The sequence below is a fragment of the Leucopleurus acutus genome, assembly GCF_964270905.1.
Source record: "Leucopleurus acutus genome assembly, chromosome: 14".
In the NCBI taxonomy this organism is placed as follows: Eukaryota; Metazoa; Chordata; class Mammalia; order Artiodactyla; family Delphinidae; genus Leucopleurus; species Leucopleurus acutus.
In genome coordinates, this window is record NC_139156.1 from 1,634,338 (window position 1) to 1,653,909 (window position 19,572).

Consider the following 19,572-nt stretch of genomic DNA (forward strand, 5'->3'; position numbering starts at 1 on the left):
CTCAACTGCAGGTAAGGAAATGGACGCTTTGCCCAGAGACACAGCTGGCAGAAGGCCGCGCTGGGGTCTGACTCTCCATCGGGCCGACTCCCACGTCTGAGACTTTCCATCCGGCACACCCACTGGCGGCGGGCGTTGAGCGGATGCGGCCCGCTCCCCAGGCCCAGGTCTCCGGGAGCCAAGGCAGAGTCAGCGTCAGTGCCCGCTGGCTGCTCTGCCATCACTGTGGGCGTCCCAGTAATTCTGGTCCCGTTGGCCTCTTGGCAGGTGACACTTCACGGCTCGCTCCGTCCGAGAGCCCGACGAGGCCTCCTTTGCTACCTCGGGTCTATAATTATCTCTGAAGCCACCCTGTGCCGTGGAACCATGATTCCTTTACAGGGATCATAATTTCAGTCCAGAGATTGCATTTCTGAGAATTATTTTTTAGGAACCCAAGAAACTCCAAGCCTTGCTTGCAGGCGGTAAATACAAGTAGGTAGCAATGAATCTTCTGAGATCAATTTATGGTTCTGGCAATGATCTATTTCCTAAGACAACAGCTTGTAGAGCCACTGAGACGTCTTCCTTCCCCGTGAGATCACAATTTGGAGGTGGTTTGAATTGCTGAGCTAATTCTTTTAGCGCCTGCTCTGCAGTGAGCTCTGTGGTCCGGTGGCTTGGTTCAGTTTTCAGGGCGGAAGAGGAGCCACGCTGGGACAGGAAAGTGGGTGTGTCACTAACAAGTAAGCATTTATCTGCCCGGGAGGAAGGCCTTTGGGGGCGGGAAGGGGCGCAGTCTGAACGGTGGGAGATGCAACCAGAACACGTGTCCTCCAGGGAAGCTGGTGCAGTGATTGCGGTGAGATCTTGTTCACTTTGGGGCCATCAGCTCCAACTGTGAAAATAAGTTGACCACACGCCCCTTATTTGTGGACTGATTTCCAGGGGACACAACTTGCCTCTGGGATGTCCCACTCCAGGCCCCTCTGCTGGCCTCTCTTTCTGGGGTCTGGTCACCACAAGGCAGCCTTCACAGAGAGGCTTTCCCAAGTCAGTTTTCAAGATTTGGAACTAAAAAAGCAGAGAAGTTAGGGCCTGTCTAACGATCAGGAAACAGCAAGAAACTGTGGGCATTGTTTCCAAAGCTGGGTTCGGATTAGGCTCAGTCTGAACAGCATCTCGAGAGAGGCCCGAGCTTTAAACGGCTCTAAAGGAAGAAGGGCGGCTGACTGATGCCGGTGCCTCGCAAGTAGAGGGCGCTCATTGGAGAGCCGAGAAGAATGGCCATTTTATCTGCTCCTTACAGGAAACGGCCCTTAACAGAGGAGCGTTGACTGTCGCCTCCTGTGAAATAAAGACATTAAAGATGTTTGATACTTAAAATTACGTTTATGTTGTCTGTGAAAATGTGATAAGTACCCCCCATGAAAACCATGGGGAGGGCTTCCCCGGTGGCGCAGTGGTTGAGAGTCCGCCTGCCGATGCAGGGGACACGGGTTCGTGCCCCGGTCCGGGAAGATCCCACATGCCGCGGAACGGCTGGGCCCGTGAGCCATGGCCGCTGAGCCTGCGCGTCCGGAGCCTGTGCTCCGCAACGGGAGAGGCCACAACAGTGAGAGGCCCGCGTACCGCAAAACAAACAAACAAGAACAAACAAAAAATCTATGGGGGAACTTGCCTTCTGCAAAGCTGCAGATTCAAAGCCGGGTCTGGGAACAGCCCCTGATGCCTTGGGACATGTTGCCTGGGAGATGGCGGCTCCGCCCCCTGTGCACAGGGGCCCAGCCCCTTAGCGACGCTGGCTTCCCCACTGCCCGGGCTCTGGCGGGGGTGCCCCTGCCTGCTTTCCCGCTTCCTCACTGTCGGGGTCCTGGCCCCTGGGACTCAGACAAGGAGCCTGTGGCCGGCCCTGTCCCTCCCACTGCCAGCTGGCAGCTCAGTTTGGGGTCTGATTTGGTAACAGGCCGGCGAAAATCATGTCAGCACAGCTACAGGGATGGAAGGCAATTCTGGTGAAGCCCGGAGGATGAACAGCTGGTGTGGAATTGGCATTTCTGTGCAGATTTGCTGATGCCCCTGATTGGGGAGAGAAGGAGGGACTTGGCAGGGCTCTCCTTGCAGTCTTAAGTGAGCAAACTGCAAAAACCTATGAACAAGGAGGTGGAAGCAAGCGCTGAGCATTGCTTTTGGCAGGAGCCGAGCTCGGCACAGCTCTTCTTTCTCTGATGCCCCAGGGCATCAGCACCACCGAGGCTGTGGAGGCCCTGGGAAGCCTAGTTTGCCGAGGGCTGGAAGGCGCCAAGGCCCAGCGGCACCAAGGCAGTCACGGCCACGTGGTCATTCATTCATTCATGCGAGTATTGGGTGAGCCTCTCTGGTCAGCAAATCTCTCTGCTAAGGGCCGAGTCTATCAGCATGGTGTGTACACAGTCCCCTGCATGCAGGGACCTCAGAGTGTCCCCAGGGAGTGGTGTGCAAACCAGGAAACACACCGCATGTGACGTGGGCCCCGACGGAGGGGTGAGGGTCCCGGGTGAGCAGAGGAGAGGGTGCTGGGATCCTGTTGGGTCAGACTGGGGTTTCCAACATCCACTAGTTCATCAGTTTGATGCGCCTCTGACAGCCTCCTCCCTCTGCTTTCCTGGGCCCCCGGGCTCAGAGGAGCTCCCTCTGCTTGGACAGGAGGCCTCTTCCTCTACGGCCAGCGGGCCAAGTGCCCCCAGGTCTAAGGCTCTGGGCAGAAGCCGTGGCTGGGGCAGAAGTTTCTAGGGGCTTGGGAATCTGAAGGCGGCACAGGGAGAGGGTGGTCTTTGGGGTCTCTGAGGGCGGTGGGGGCAGCAGAGCCGGGCAGGAGCCACTTGGCCCCTGGGGAGCAGCAAGGCCACAAGGGGAGGTGCTGAGATGGCCCCTGGGGGCCCCAAGGGAGAGGGGTTGGCCGTTGGGCTTTGCTGGGGTGCCCTGTGCAGGCCCGAGAGGCAGACGGACCTGAAATCCCTGTGTCTCCACTCCACAGGGGCAGCTGTTTCCTCGCCCATGAACGGGGACATCCTAGTGCCTCCTGTGGCAGGTGAGGGCGAAATGCAGCGGCATGTCCAGAGGAGCTGCTCGGCCCCTGGTCGCACCGCTGCTGCTGGGAGCCGGGCTCGTCGGGGCTCGTCCTGAGGATGGACCAGGCAGGGCTGCATGTGGTGGGCAGGGCTGCAGGGCTGCAGCTCACTCTTGCTCTCACACAGAGGGGAGGTGAACAGAAGACGGGGCACCGGTGAACCCACGGCCCCTCCCTGGAGACGCCACCGGCTCCCGGCCTTGTCTGCCTTCGGGCTGGGAAGCAGAGTCCCCCAAAGACCCTCATGGCCAAGTTGAGGGAAAGGCCCACACTTGCCTAGTTTTTTTCTCATTCCTCATTCTCTGTGGAGCCACGAGGGAGTGATTTATTAATCTTTTCCTGGAATTAATCGTCGCATAAAGCAATATGTAAAAACAATCCTAAATACACAATGACAACTAAAAAAGCTAATTAAGGGCAATCAGGAAGCCCTTTACTAACCATAAAGACATTATAGGTAACTTCTGAGATAGAGAAATAATGAAAGATCAATACGGCTAGTGGACAAAACTCAATGTGATTCTATAAATCAACAGGGACTTACTTGAAAGTGGAATATTTTACACTCGTGAGGCAAATTAATCTGTGTCAATAGCGAAAAACACTTACAGAATGGAAAGTAGCCAAATGTTCCCACAGGATATGTGGGAAAACAGGCCTGGGGAAACGCCGTCCGTGTGGTGGCCTGTGGGGTCGGGGGCCCCGCGGGAGGGAGTGGCCGTAAAGGGGTCAGGATCGCACAGCCAGTAACCTTGGCGCCCCGCCCATCTTCGTCAATATTCCAGGTCTTAACACGTGGTACAAGGGGAATCCGAATCCCCTCTGATTTCTCACACAAGTGGCTGATAATTAGCGTTCGCTGAGACATTTCAAAGGTATCTCAGCGTTTGCCACATAATATCAAGTGGTAATTACTTGAGATCCGGGCTACTTGGCAAACAGGGGAGTGTTACTCTCTTGAGTTACGGTTTACCACTACTCAACATTATATTAATATTCTGAATATAAATGCCGACATACTTATGCAAATCTTACTCTGTAATGGGGAGAAAAAGAAAGGACCCAACAGACTCAGTGACGAGCTAAAGGTAGTGCGCAAAGCTCAGGGAGAAGGCACGAGCTGGAAGGTTCACGCACACACGGCACATCTAAGAGCCCTGAGAAGCCGGGCGTGAAATCGTCTGACCAGAAGAGGGCCACGCGGGGACACTGGACTTGAACTAACAGCAGGTGCTGGGAACGGGAGTCCCTCATCCCCATGGCGGGAGCGTCAGCTGAGAAGATTCTAGACGGTCCACAGCATCCCACTCAATTCAGCTCATCACATAAATCCCAGCAAGTGACAGCCACGCCCCCATTTCCACATCGTGCTTTTCCCGATTTGTGAGAATCAGACTCGTACAATCAATACAACCCTGGGTTTCGCTGTGGGGCGGGGGTGAGATGGCTGGAATGCTCCGGCTGGAATAACTGCAGAGGTAGAGGAAACGCTGCCATGTCCTCTGCGGACCCTCTGGTGTCCCCTCCTTGTCCCAGGTCACTGCAGGTGCCGGCAGGACGGTGGGAGGCCGTGTCCCTTGGAGGGGACGCATGTACCAGCTCAGAGGCCCGAGCTCTTGTGGGTCCAGGTCGGTCCCTGGAGATTGGAAACAAGAAACAAGAGGAAAACGCCGCCCCATGAGGCGGCCGCCTCAGGCCACTCAGGTCAGGGCTGGTGAAGCACCCCCTCCCCAACTGAGTGCCCAGCGCTGGCGGAGGGGGTGATGCAGATTTAGAGGCGGATGGTGACCCTATGTCCCGTGGGCAGGAAGGATCAGGCAGCTGACATGGCAGCGGACTTTTCTATGGAATGGGAATGCCCACAAGCATCGTTCACGGGCAGCGCAAGGCAGCTGTAGCCTTGAGTGTGAACCGAGTGGGAAAACCTCACTGCACACACCTGATTTCCCCACGGGTGAGTTAGGCATACATGGGGCGCTACAGCTGTGTTCAACTTCAGAGTTTAAACAAATCTTTCTATTTTCTCTTTATTTGTATCTTATAACAATTAATGCTCCTTCTACATGTCATGTGTTTCCCCCAAGAACAAAATGTATTCCACAAACACACGTCTTTTGTCCTCGGGACCCTTGAGTGGAGGAGAGCTAGGGCAGGGGTCGCCACCCCTCCCGTTTTCCTAACCAGGTCACCGAGAGGATGAGACACACAGCAATGCTCTGGGATGGGAACAGGGCGTTTGGCTCAGTTCTGGAGGCTGACAGTCCTTCCCCTCAGCCTCTCCTCTGTCCTCCGGCCACAGGGAAGCGGTGTGGACGGCAGGAGATAACACCCGAGACTGGAGGTGGGGGAGTGGTCTGGGGAGCTCAGATGCTCCTTGAAGCAAATCCAGGCTTCAAAGAACTCATGGCCCTTGTTCCCTTTGATCGTCAGGCCCCCCGGGACTTAGGGGAGCAGAGGTGGAATGAGGTGTCTCAGCTGGGGAGTGGCTGACAGTGACAAACAGAGCACAAGGTCAGCAGGTGCCCTGAGGCAGACCTCAGACGGCTCAGTGTGAGGCACAGCGGGGAGGGCAGGCCAGGACCTGCTCTGTCACCGTGAGCTTGTCAGAGCCCAGCTGAGCTGAGGCCACCGCTGCCCATGCCACGCCAGAGGAGGTTCCTGCAGAGCCTCCTAAGCACCTTGTTCAGGGACGTTGGGCACAGTGTTGTTGATCCTGCTTTCCCAGCATGACAAGCAAACGAAACGTTCAATAACAGGGGGTCAATTAACTAAATTATTATATGTCAGTAACACTGGATACTTTATAGCCATCGAGAAAGACGATGCAGATGTATTTTCGTTGTCTTGGAAAGATCATCTCCATATGTGGTACTGTTTTTGCTTCTTTGCCCCCTCCTTCTGCATGTGACCTTGAAGTGCCCTTGAGGGAGTGAGCTCATGTCCCGCCCGCTGACGCTGGGCTTGGCCAATGGAGTGTGGGCAGATGTGACACAAGAAGAGGGCTCGAGGGGCCTGGCTGCATGCTCCGACCCTCTGCCATGAGACCAGCAAGTCTGGCCCCCAAACAGAAACAGTGGGACAAACATGGACTCGGCGGAAGCAGAGCTCCCCAGCTGGACCCATCCGGGTTGGCTGGAGCATGGGGGACCTGCAGAGCCATGAGCACGAGAATAAAGGCAGTGATGTTTTGGGGTTGTACACCAGCCAGCATTACTGTAGTCCTAACTGGCTAATACGAGCCAGTTTATATCGTATGACCCTGCATTTGTAAGAAAAGCTGCTGTTTATGTATCTGAATGATTCTCTGTATTTATATCTGTATATAATGCTGGAATGATACACAATTAGTGTTTCTCTAATTGTTTTTGAATTTTATTCAGTTATTTATTTAATACAGCAGGTTCTTATTAGTTATCTATTTTGTATGTATTAGTGTACACATGTCAGTCCCAGTCTCCCAGTTCATCCCACCCCGCCCCAGCCCACCCACTTTCCCCCCTTGGTGTCCATACATTTGTTCTCTACATCTGTGTCTCTATTTCTGCCTTTCAAACTGGCTCATCTGTACCATTTTCTAGATTCCACATATATGCGTTTATAGACCGTATTTGTTTTTCTCTTTCTGACTTACTTCAATCTGTATGACAGTCTCTAGGTCCATCCACATCTCTACAAATGATCCAATTTCGTTCCTTTTTATGGCTGAGTAATATTCCATTGTATATATGTGCCACATCTTCTTGATCCATTTGTCTGTCGATGGGCATTTAGGTTGCTTCCATGACCTGGCTATTGTAAATAGTGCTGCAATGAACATTGGGGTGCATGTGTCGTTTTGAAAGTGTTTCTCTTTTTGGTGGTAGGATTAGGAAGTGTTTCTATTTGCTTCTTAATGCTTCCCTATACTTACAAACATGTGATTTGTACACACATTCTTTGGTGAGAAATCATCAATTCTCTTTTAACTATGCAAATTCCTCTGCAATCTTACTATTAAAATTTAAAATGTCCTTCGGGGCTGAACTTTCTAGGCAGAGTAGAGACCCTATTTATCCTGTTTTCCCACAATGCCACACACAGAATGTTTGCTAAATGCTGACTGCATTGAATCAAAGTGTACCCATGTATTGCCACCTGCCCTCTATTCCTCAAACATAATTTTCAGGAATTATCCAGCTGATAGATTTTTATTTTAAATTCACATATCTTATTAGCCCCCTGTGATTTCAAAATGGCTTAATGAGCAAACACTGACTCCCTAAATTGCAAGAGTAAGACGTTGTGTCTTCTGCCTGGGGATGGTGGTGAAACTTCCTTCTTTGCTAGTTTCTTCTCGTTGACTCTTGATCTGCAGATGGGCCACGGGGCTCCTAGTCACTCATCTTATGAAAGTAGGATCAAAGGGACCCTGGTGGAGACAGCACATCCCCTTGTTTGGGGATGTGGACGGCAGGGAGCTGGGGCCCGAAACCAGAGGTCTGCAAAGCTCTCCCGTGGGCTGGTCCACACGGCAGGTCTGTGGTTACTGTTCTCTTGAATTTAAAACAGCAAATGCAATTCTTGTTATTAATAAATGGTGGTAGGAAGTTTGAATATTGCATATGTTTCAATTCTGTGGGTGCAAATTCCATGTTTTTCTTTGCATGATTTGGGAGAACATATTTTTCCTCCATGGGGATTGCATTCCTAGCAATTTATGGCTCTAGTCTATACAAGGATTTAAGCCTCTGTGGCCGACGTAAATAGGTATAGACTTTTTGAGGAAATCTATGAAATATGCAGACTCACCCTTTCCGGAGGGGGAAGGTGATTTCAGCGATTCCAGCAGCAGACGCTGGCAGGGCCGTGTCCCCATGAGGGCCTTGCCCTCAGCCCCCCGGTCACTCCGGGGGGCTCCCGCGGGCTGTGTTTTCTGCACCCCAAGCAGGAGTTTCACATTTGAGCTGTTAATAGCTTCCATTGAAAACCAACACGTCAGCCCATTCTGATTTGACTTGAAGAGACCCTGAGCAGTGGAGGGGGGCCAAGGAGTGGGTCGGCCTTTGGAGAAATAAGGTATATGCTTGTTTGCACAAGCCTAACACAGAGACAGACCTTCTCTTCACCTGCCTTGCACGTGAAGGGCGGAGATGCTGACGGGGTGACGGGTCTCTAGACCTGGGAGCAGCGAACGTTCTCCTCTGGCTTCCCAGCCGTAATTATTACCTCACTCCTTAGAGGACTTATTAAACGTGGTCTAGGCATGCACTCATTAAAACGTATCTTTGTTTTGCTATTTGTTATCTAAGCTCCAGAAAAGTGTTTTCTCCACCAAGTGCCCAGTTTGGGTCCAGTCGTGGGCCAAGGACCAGGGTTTGGCCCGGGGATTTCAGGTCCAGGCTCACGGATGGCCTTTCGTCCTGGACGCTGTGCCCTCTGGGTATAGCCTTGATTGAAGAACCTCAGGTCATTCGGTTGATTTCACACAGGATGTGACTTTGCCCAAAGTTATTAACACAGCCTATGGGAAACCAGGTGACCCATTGTTTGGGGCCATTGGAACAACTAAACGGCGATGTCAGATTCCTGTGCAATCGCCAGGCTCAGTTTCGCAGGGCGTTGGCCAGCAAGAGGGCTCCAGCTGAGGGGGTCCACTCAGCAGCTGCGCATAAGCACAGCCTCTTCTCTGGGGGCAGCCGAAGGATCGGTTCCCCTGGCCTCCACTTTAGGCAAAACAACCAGACACCACAGGCCCTTTGGGCTGAGAGGTGCAGAGCACCACCCACGCTGACCCGACACTGGGGAAGGCCCACTCGACTCCGAATGCACCCCCAAGTGGATGGAGAGAACCCTCACCGGCGGCGGGCCGGTCCCACCGCTGCCGGATCCCAGAGATGCCACGAAAGGGAGGCGGGTGGGGAGTGCGGGAGGGGTACCTGCTTCTCTACCTCCGGAGTGTGTTTAAAGCGACACCCCCCCCCCCCCCATGAGAAGAGACCACCCCCTATCCCAGCCCCACAGGCCAGCGCCGGGCTGACACTGCACCTTAGCTGACCCTGGAATCAGCGCAAAGCTGTTAACCCGAGGCTCAGTGAGGGGCCAAATCTTTGACGACTTTACATCACAAGATAGAATTCCTCTGGCACGTCAGCGGGTTGGCTTTTTACTGACTACATGTCTGAGGTTTACATTGAGTCTGGCTCAATCCTCCTATCCTAGAGGAGCTCACCTCCCCCAGAGAGCCCCAGCTAAACGTCCCCCAAACAGCTAAGCCATGTGTCCGCTGGGAGAGTGTCCCCAGGCTCAGACAGGGGATGCCTCAGAGGGTCTGGCTGCTTCAGAGCAAGGCTGTTTGTAGGACTTGGATAACTTCTCCCTTGCGACAGTGTCACAGAGGGACCAGACACCCAGCCGTCACCCCAGGGCATGTCCCTGTGACAGTGATACAGAGGGACCAGACACCCAGCCGTCACCCCAGGGCGTGTCCCTGTGACAGTGACACAGAGGGACCAGACACCCAGCCGTCACCCCAGGGCGTGTCCCTGTGACAGTGACACAGAGGGACCAGACACCCAGCCGTCACCCCAGGGCATGTCCCTGTGACAGTGACACAGAGGGACCAGACACCCAGCCGTCACCCCGGGGCATGTCCCTGTGACAGTGACACAGAGGGACCAGACACCCAGCCGTCACCCCGGGGCATGTCCCTGTGACAGTGACACAGAGGGACCAGACACCCAGCCGTCACCCCGGGGCGTGTCCCTGTGACAGTGACACAGAGGGACCAGACACCCAGCCGTCACCCCGGGGCGTGTCCCTGTGACAGTGACACAGAGGGACCAGACACCCAGCCGTCACCCCGGGGCATGTCCCTGTGACAGTGACACAGAGGGACCAGACACCCAGCCGCCACCCCGGGGCATGTCCCTGTGACAGTGACACAGAGGGACCAGACACCCAACCGCCACCCCGGGGCATGTCCCTGTGACAGTGACACAGAGGGACCAGACACCCAGCCGCCACCCCGGGGCATGTCCCTGTGACAGTGACACAGAGGGACCAGACACCCAGCCGCCACCCCGGGGCATGTCCCTGTGACAGTGACACAGAGGGACCAGACACCCAGCCGCCACCCCGGGGCGCGTCCCTGTGACAGTGACACAGAGGGACCAGACACCCAGCCGCCACCCCAGGGCGCGTCCCTGTGACAGTGACACAGAGGGACCAGACACCCAGCCGCCACCCCAGGGCGCGTCCCTGTGACAGTGACACAGAGGGACCAGACACCCAGCCGCCACCCCAGGGCGCGTCCCTGTGACAGTGACACAGAGGGACCAGACACCCAGCCGCCACCCCAGGGCGCGTCCCTGTGACAGTGACACAGAGGGACCAGACACCCAGCCGCCACCCCAGGGCGCGTCCCTGTGACAGTGACACAGAGGGACCAGACACCCAGCCGCCACCCCAGGGCGCGTCCCTGTGACAGTGACACAGAGGGACCAGACACCCAGCCGCCACCCCAGGGCGCGTCCCTGTGACAGTGACACAGAGGGACCAGACACCCAGCCGCCACCCCAGGGCGCGTCCCTGTGACAGTGACACAGAGGGACCAGACACCCAGCCGCCACCCCAGGGCGCGTCCCTGTGACAGTGACACAGAGGGACCAGACACCCAGCCGCCACCCCAGGGCGCGTCCCTGTGACAGTGACACAGAGGGACCAGACACCCAGCCGCCACCCCAGGGCGCGCAGCAGACGCAAAGCTCACTCTGAGTAACTTACTCACTGTCTCAAGACTTCTTTCACACGAGCTTTATAAATTTAAGGCACCACAATTTCAAGTTTAATTATTTTATCCTAGGTGTACTTAAGCTTTTGATATATTTTTATTTAACTATTTACATCTTCACAAAAACAAAAGTTCCAGGCTCAGACAACGGCAAGGATGGCGTGTGGGTTCACGTGCAGAGCCGCTCCTAATTTTAGGGGAAAGTGAGGCTCTGCTAAGATTAAATGTGCTCACGCTTTGATGTGTACAGAGGAGTGTTATACTGTCCACACCAAGAAAATGCCCGCAAGGAAAGGTTTCGAGTTCTCTTTGGCTATAAACCTTGAATGAGTTCTGAAGCCAATTTTCCCCAAATGGGAAGCAGGTAGATGCTGCAAACCATGGGTCTCAAGTCCCCAGCAGAGTTCCAGGAGAATCTTCTGGAGGCTGGAAGGCTGGTGAACATAGGGGAGGGTGGAGAGCTGACTTGAGGGCCAGCCCGACCCACACAGGCCTTACCCTTGTCTCCCCCTGCGCCCGGAGAGGGGCGTCTGAACCACGCGTCCCAGGAGCAGTGGATGAGGCTGGAGACCTCGTATCTCACCTCTGGACGAGTCCTCTGGGAGACCCAGTTATCCCTGTCCATCACGCAGCGAGATCACAGCCCACGTGCTGTGGGTGCACGTGTGGCCCGGGCCGGCACGTGGAGGGAGGGGCCTACCTGCTGGAAGTCCCTCCTGCGTCTGTCCTCATGGGGCCTCAGTGTCTGGGCTTCTCCACCAGCAGGTGAGAAGGATGCAGAGATGTTCTCAGGGAAACGCTTTGCCTCCAGAGAAATCATCTGTAGTATTTGCTCGGAAACATCTCTCAGGCTTCCACAGGGAAGAACACGAGAGTTGCACTCCCCATCTGGTCATGAAACACACTGTCCAGGTGTTGGGTTTGCTGTTAATGGTTTCTATAAATAGTTCTTTACAAAAAGAGGTTATCACCTAAACAATTCATGTTTCTGAAAGAGGGTTTGCATTTTCCAGAGAACAAATTTCTTTAGCATAAATCCATTAGAAATTAGGATTTGTGTTTCCGCGGGTAGGCTTCCCCCTGGTCCGGGAGAAAACCTCAGTGGTGGATAGGGCGGTGGTGCTGTGGACATGCCAGAGGGTCTGCCCCGAGGGTCGGCCAGGAGGTGGCATTGCCCGCTTTCCAGGTATTTGAAGGACATGAAATAACGTGGCCATTCGGTACCCCCGGCTGGTCATGGAGTGCCCTGTCCTTTCCATCAGCCCCCATTTCTTGGTGGGATAACATGTTTGAATGAAATTCTGACGCCTCCCTTTCTCAAAGTTACACAAGTCAGATGACACACCAGAGTTCTATTTTGGAAACTGTCTGCTTTTGTGAAATACGCTGTATGCCATTGAAACTCCCTGTTCAAGTAAGTTAACCAAACGTGTCGAGTCATACACATTTCCCAGCTGCCACCTGAGAGAAGTACACGGACACTCGCCAGGTGATTTCCCGAGCCTGCCGGGTTCTCTCTCCTCCCTGGATCTGCGCTAAGCTAGCCCGTCTCACAGGCAAACCAGAGTGGGGGTGGAGGAGATTTCACCCACGTTTGGTTTGGAAATGTTGCAGGGGGACGGAAAGTCTCAGCGCCGCTCACTCAAGCCCGCCCGAGGAGGTGGACGGGCAGAGGCTGGTGGAGAGAGGAACGTGGCGTGCTTTCTCCACAGGCCCCGCAGGACGACTCGCGCCTTCTTTACCTCGTAACCATGAAAAGAACCTGTAGGCTCCCAGGAGAATATGGCCAAGCTGTGTGGGTGATGCATTTTTGTTTTAAGAAAAACTACGGGTATTGTTTAAAAGTAAAATAATTTTGCGATTTTGAACACTGACGTATTTTAAAGATTACCATTTATGAAAATGTTAACATCTGTTTAAAAATAAGATAAGGCACTGTTAACAAGTTACATTCGAATGACAATATAGCAATATTACCGGAGGAGCGAGGTTACTGTTTTTATAAGGCGAGCACCTTCTGGATGGCTCTCTCATGCTGAGGGATCTGTGGGTCTCTCACCTCTTATAAAGCCAGGGGACAGGCCCTAGTGGGGCACAGTGCTCGCCTCTGTGTGTTCCCCCCGTGAGAGTGAGGGGAGGCCTCCAGGAACTTGGGGCAGCCTCTGGGGCCTGAGGACAGATTCAGGAGCTAAACGTGGCCTCCAGCCAACAGCTGGCCGGCAGCTGAGCCCTCAGTCCTACAACCACGAGGAAGTGACTCTGAATGAGTCTGGAAGCCAGTCCCCCCGAGTTGGGCCCCTAGATGAGAATGCACTCACTGACGCCTCAACTTCAGCCTGGGACCCTGAGCAGGGAACGCAGCTGAGCCGTGCCCAGATTTGTGACCCACAAAGCCCGGGAGACAATGCAGGTGCCGAGTGGGTGGTAATTTATTACGTGGAACACCCTCCAGGGGGAGGAGAGCCTGCCTCCCACGGTCGGATGCAGTGCGCCCTGCAGCCAGCAGGGGTCGCCACACGGCCTGGGCAGATCCACACGGGAGGATCTGGTCCATCCTGAGGATCCGGGTCTTTGCAAGCCCTCGGGTGGGCCAGGCCCCCTGGGTGCCAGCTTCCCGGGACGTGAAAGCCTGGGCTGCATCTCTTCTCTCAGGCCCGCTCACCACCGTGGCAAGGAGACCCCGGAGGCTCCCAGGTCTGGTGGGAGCAGAGAAGCGGCCGGAGCGTACTTGGTGGGCGTTGTCACCGTCTCCGTTTTCATCCGGTTCCGCGGCGGCCGCATAGCAAGGTGCGTGCAGGGAGAGCGCTCACTGGCGAAGCCGCGACACCCCTGGGGGATCTTGGGGCCACCCCCACTCGTCCCAGGCTCCTCGTGGCAGCTGCTGCCCTGTGGTCACCCCAACGCCCTCACTCAGCCACCCCAGGCCGTCTGCCCAGAGCCGGCGATATTGAGTCCCCTCGTGTGAAGGGTCAGAAACATGGACTGTGCCTCCTGGACACCTTCCAGAGCCCAAGTTCCTGGGACCCTTCGGTTGACATGATTTTCTCTGGGTGGAGGGTGAGTCCCTAGTCACTGCAGGCTGCCGTCCTACCCGCCATTACACTGCGTCTCACTGACCCCAGGGGCTCCCAGATGTGGGTTTGGAGGCTTTCCTCGTGGGAGATCCAAGTGCTAGTGTCAGAGCTGTGAACATGCAGCCTGTCATGGGCATTGACGAGACAGAAGGTCCACGGCCTTTCCGTTTGGCGGCTGGAGAAAGCAGGTGGGAACTGGCCCTGGGACCATTTGCTGGATGGCCGCCTGGCCTTCCGGGGACAAGGGGCAGGCAGTGTGCAAACACCGGCCTCTGTGCTACGGGCCAGAGCACAGTGGGAACCGGTGTTTCTGCAAACGTGTGGGCCAGGCAGGGCGGGGCAAACTGCATCGGTGTTTGCAGAGCCTGTGTGTCTGAGGGGAGTGCTGAACACTCAGGGGTCGTCACAGCAAACGGCACTGAAGTCCTGTCCGTCACCGTCACGCCCTCCCCGTCCTTCTTGGTCCCTGGGAACGTGAGGCTCCACATGCTGGGATGACCCGGTCCCCGGGAAACCGCAGACGCCGACCTCCGGAGCCCCCGCCGCAGGGCCCTCTCCTCCTCCTGGCCCCGGCCTCACTCTTGTCCAGCCGCACCCCAAGCCCGAGTGCTGGAAACCTCCCAGTGGAGCTGCAGTGGGCCCCCCACTCCATTTTGCCCTCAAACACACAGTGCTGGAGGGAAGTCAAGTTAGGAGGCCAGCTTTCCAGACACACTTTCAAGGAAGGGGTCATGCTTCCCTTTAAGGTCGGGGGAGGGGGAGAGGGAGAGGACGGGCTGGTCCAGAGCAGGGTGTGGGCAGCGTGCATAGAGCCTCCCTCTGCTCTAGGCAATGGCCATGGTCCAGATGTGTGTCCAAATAATAAGGCAGACCGACGTCCTCCCGCAGGAGAGGAGCAGCCCGTGGCTCGTGGTGAGACCCCCTGGAGGATGCCCACCTCCTGCCAGCACTGAGGACACTTCCCGAAGGGATTACCTTCCCAGAGAAACCCGCCCTGCTATGCCCTTTAGATGCTCCCGAGGCAGGAGTCCAGGACAGTGGGCTTCCTGGTGGAGCGAGAAGGGCTGTGCTGGGTCCACACCAAGCTCAGGGGTGCGAGGGCCAGAGGGAGGCCACGCCTTTCATGGGGGCACAGCTTCCAGGAGGGGTGGAGCCGTGCCTGGAGGCTTCCCCATGGGCAGACGTGGATGCTGGTGTCATGACTGAATGTTGGTGTCTCCCCCAAATTCATGTATTAAAATCCCAACTGATGTGATGGCATTGAGGTGAGGTCTTTGCGAGGTCATTAGGACGGGTTGAGGTCATGAGGGTGGGGCCCCATGATGGAATCGGTGTCTTTGTTTTATTGTTTGCCTGGGGGTTTTTTGGCCACGCTATGCAGCATGCGGGATCTTAGTTCCTGACCAGGGGTCGAACCGTGCCCCCTGCTTTGGGAGTGCAGAATCTTAACCACTGGACCTCCAGGGGAGTCCCTGGGATTGGGGTCTTTGTAAGAAGAGGAAGAGACCCGAGATCTCTCTCTTGACCACGTGAGCTCACAGTGAGAAGACGGCCTTCTGCACACCAGGAAGGGCTCTCGCCAGACGCTGGATCTGCCAGCACCCTGATCGCAGACTCAGCCTCCAGGCTGTGAGACATAAATGTCTGTCCTTTAAGCCGCCCAGTCTGTGTTCTGTTACAGCGGCCTGAGCTGACTGAAATGGTGGGTCCTCCGATTCACAGCTGCTTGTGAGAAGGCCAAGAGAACGACCCTGAGCTCTGGTGTCAGGATGCAGGATGTATATGGCCGGGGGAAGAGCTCACTCAGAGCCTTCCCCTTCTCTCCGTTTCTACCCACGTCTGTTGTAAAGAGTGGACGGTGGGGACAGCGGTGCGGCTGAAGTTGGGCACCATTTAACGCCTTCTATGACCACCAGGAGTAGTGCATTTTGTTCAGCTGGTTCCAAAGCAGCTGGAAGGCCAGCTGTGAAGTGCAGGCTGCCCACCGTCCACGCTGGTCACCGAGATAGAGATGCTGCTGGGAGTTATTCAGGGGCATTTGTCAGGAATTGTGGAGCACGATCCTCACAGCAGGGTGTCAGTCCAGATAAAGTGCAGATTTTCAAACAATTCTGGTGAATAAACAGCCTGTACTACTACCTCCTCGACCCCCTGCCACCTTCCTTTCACCAGCGGTGCCGTAATCAAGGGCTGGAACCCAGCCTTGCCCCCATCCCGCCCACCTGACCGACTCTTGCTGGACTGTGGAAATCCACCCCTCCCTCATTTAAAAAAAGATCAATTAAAAAATTTGTTTTCTTCTACCTTCCTCACTAAAGAAAGACACATGGATTGCCTACAGTTTAGAAATTGATGTCACAGTAAGAAGACAGAATCACCTGCAGAGCCCGAGTTGATCCTGTTTTCCTTTGTGCCCGTTTAGCCTTTTTCTCTGACTTGTATACGTGTCAATAAAGCACTCGCGTTGCACGTATTATTTTGAACTCTTTCCTCCTAATAACACTTAGCGAACATTCCCGGCAGGATCGAATATTCTTCTGCAGGACCGTTTTTGTTGTTGTTGTTTGTTTGTTTGTTTTTTTGAGGGGGGATTTTACTATATGTACCTTTTGTTTACATAAAATTATAAAATAATGCACGTAGAGCACCCAGCCCCAGGGCCTTGGACATAGCTGGCATTCGGTGAACGCTGGTTACTTTACTGGCGTTCTTTGTCTACGCTTGCCACATTCACAGCTGAGAAATGGGAAGCCCTAAGGATGGCCACATGGTCTCCTGACATCTGCATTCACATTCAGCGTCTAGCATGGAGCTGGACACTCCAACTGATTCTTGCTGAATGAAAGAATGGATTCAATTCATGCAATTACAAGTGAAGATTTTCCATCCAAACCTCCCACTCCGTGCATAAACACTCACCCCTCTTAGGCTTCTTGTATGAAGTCATGGAATCTGGGTTGGACTTTCACCATGGCAGGGCAAGCATCATTTCATAAAGTAAACTAGCATTTCATTGTTGTCCAACTTACGTTGAGCAAAAAACACAGAATCCCTTTCGCTAATATTTACATTTAGGTCTGCCAGGGGACCTCACTGTGCAGTGACAGCCTCTCTTCCTCACGACAGGGGTGCCATTGGTCCCTGTGGACCAGGGAACAGGGCTAGTGTGATGCAGGTAAGGTATGTGCCTCAGATGCAGCACCGTTTTTGATGGTTGCTTGGAGTCCATTTCCCTCAGTTTACCGGTTCATCAATTACTTCATCTCCTGCTGTTGGACACTTAAGGTATTTCCAGCATATGTAAAAAATACCGTCTATAAATGACCCTGTGGCATAAACCCTCTTGGTGGAATCTTTGAAGACAACAGACCTTCCTGAGGATGAGAATCTGGAAGCCGTCCGCTCCCCTAGAATCTCACTCACTGTGCTTCAGTGACCCCCACTCTCACGGTCTTTGTGTCTCTGCCTGTAATTCTCTCTGTGGGCTGTCCTCAGCCTCTACTGCCCTTCCTACAAAGCTGATGCTCAGAACGCTGTGCCAGCTGTCTCCTCTCACGTTCGTTGGTGTCTTTGTACGTAAGTCATAAATTAAAGCACCAGAGCTCAGCTCAGTGCAGGGTCTCCAGGCTGTAGGCAGGACGCTCGCCCCACATAGTCTGGCTCTGCTCTTCTGTGTCCGTGTAAAGCATGGCTCTCTGTGGACTCCTCAGGGCTGGGAGGGGCTGCGGAAACACAGGGACACGGCAGCCATGAGCACAGAGTGGGGAGTCAAGAATGTAGAGAATCAGCCTGTTTTACCAGCAGATTCCAGCCTTTGTCTGAGTCTCTGCTGCTTAGGACTGAGCCTGGTCACTGAGATGAAGGATATTCCATGCCCCTGGAGGTACGGGGCTGACAGAGGCCACCTGAAAGATGGCATATAATGATCCAATACGCAGGAAACTTTGTCTAACACAAGGCAACAACATATACGCTCTATGCTGAAATAATGTTCCCAATCTTCTAAGGTAAAAGTTTACCTGAGAGTAGTTGGGCTGAATTTCACAATCCATCCATTGAAAACCTTAAACAAATCCGTGTGATTTCCTGCTGACAGACCTCATGACCTTTTCTTGTTTTACGCTCCTGTAACCATGTTCCAGGGATGGTAATTGAGGAAAGACTAGGAAAAGAAAAGACATTGGACAATCCTGCTTCTGACCAGATGGAGTAACAAGGACCATGCTGACCTTCCTCCTGAAACACTGTAAGACTGGATAAAACATATGACACAACAGTTTGGGAGACATTTGACATTTTCAATAAAGGACAGTGATCCCTTGGTTGACATTATCAACAAAGGAAGAGGGAGCTGACAAGGTGAGCCTACAGTTTCTCCAGCTCACTGCCTGGAAGGAGTCTCCAGCCTGTGGTGAGGGCAAGGAGAGCTGGGTGGAGCCCTGGGGGCTCCCTGTGCTGAAGAGAAAGAGTTGGGGTCTGGAGGACCAAGGCAGCCAGAGTTCAGAGGGCAGGATGCTGGAGAGGAGAGAGCTGCACAAATAGAGAACTTCGGAGGTTTTTAGAGGACTCTGCCCTTGAGTCTGCAGCTGAGTCAATGCAGACATGTCAGGAAACTCCTGGAGGCCAGAGAAAGACCCAAAAGGAAGAGACAGAATGACCCCAGACCTCACAAAAGACTGCTAATTTCTCCCATCCTCACCAGCCAGAGTGTGTCGCTTCATAATTCATGGGGCATCTGGTGGGGGAACTCAGAAGGTTTTTGCCTCGGTCATTTGGCAAAATCAACCCCGGATAGAGCACTGTTGTTGCTGCCTAATGTAGCTTAAAAGAAAGAATTTGAAGGATCAAACTGTTTTCAGTAACATAACTGTATCCCTAAACAAAGAGCAAGACTATTTATAGGAAAACAAAAACTATACAGCACCCTACGGAGTAAATGTGCAATGCCTGGTGCTCAACAAGAAATTACTGTGCAAACAAAGAAGGAGGGAAGAAAAATAGCACAACATCATGAAAAATAAATAAATAAAAACTGACTCAGAAATGACACATGATAGAATTGGTAGACAAAGACACGAAACAGTTATTATAATCATATTCATGCCCTCAAGAAGCTAGAGAAAATATTGAGCATGGTAAGTAGGGCCATGGAATGAACAGACCTGATTCAGACTTGTAGAGGCCAAGACTACAGAGTCTGAGGTGAAAACAATGAACTGGGCAGGATAATGGCACATTAGACATTGCATGGGACATTATGCATTAGACATTAATTAATTAATTGATATTAATGTCTCATTGCTTTAGATATTGCATTTGTGAACTTGAAGTCACAGCAATAGAAACCATTCAAAATGAAAACGAATGTAAAAAGACCAAAAAAGAAAAAAGTGAATAAAGCCATGGTAAAAACTTAAGCCACCTAATAAACTTGTAATCAGAGTCAAGGAAAGATGGAAGGGTCAAAAATATTTAAAGGAACTATGGCTGATAATTTTCCAATTTGTTGAAAGCTGTGAACTCAAAGACACAAAAACCTCAACAAACACCAAGGACAAGGAACATGAATAAAATCACAGTAGGTATGTCATAATAAAATGGTTTAAAAGCAGTGTTAAATAGTAAATCTTAAAAGGAGCCAG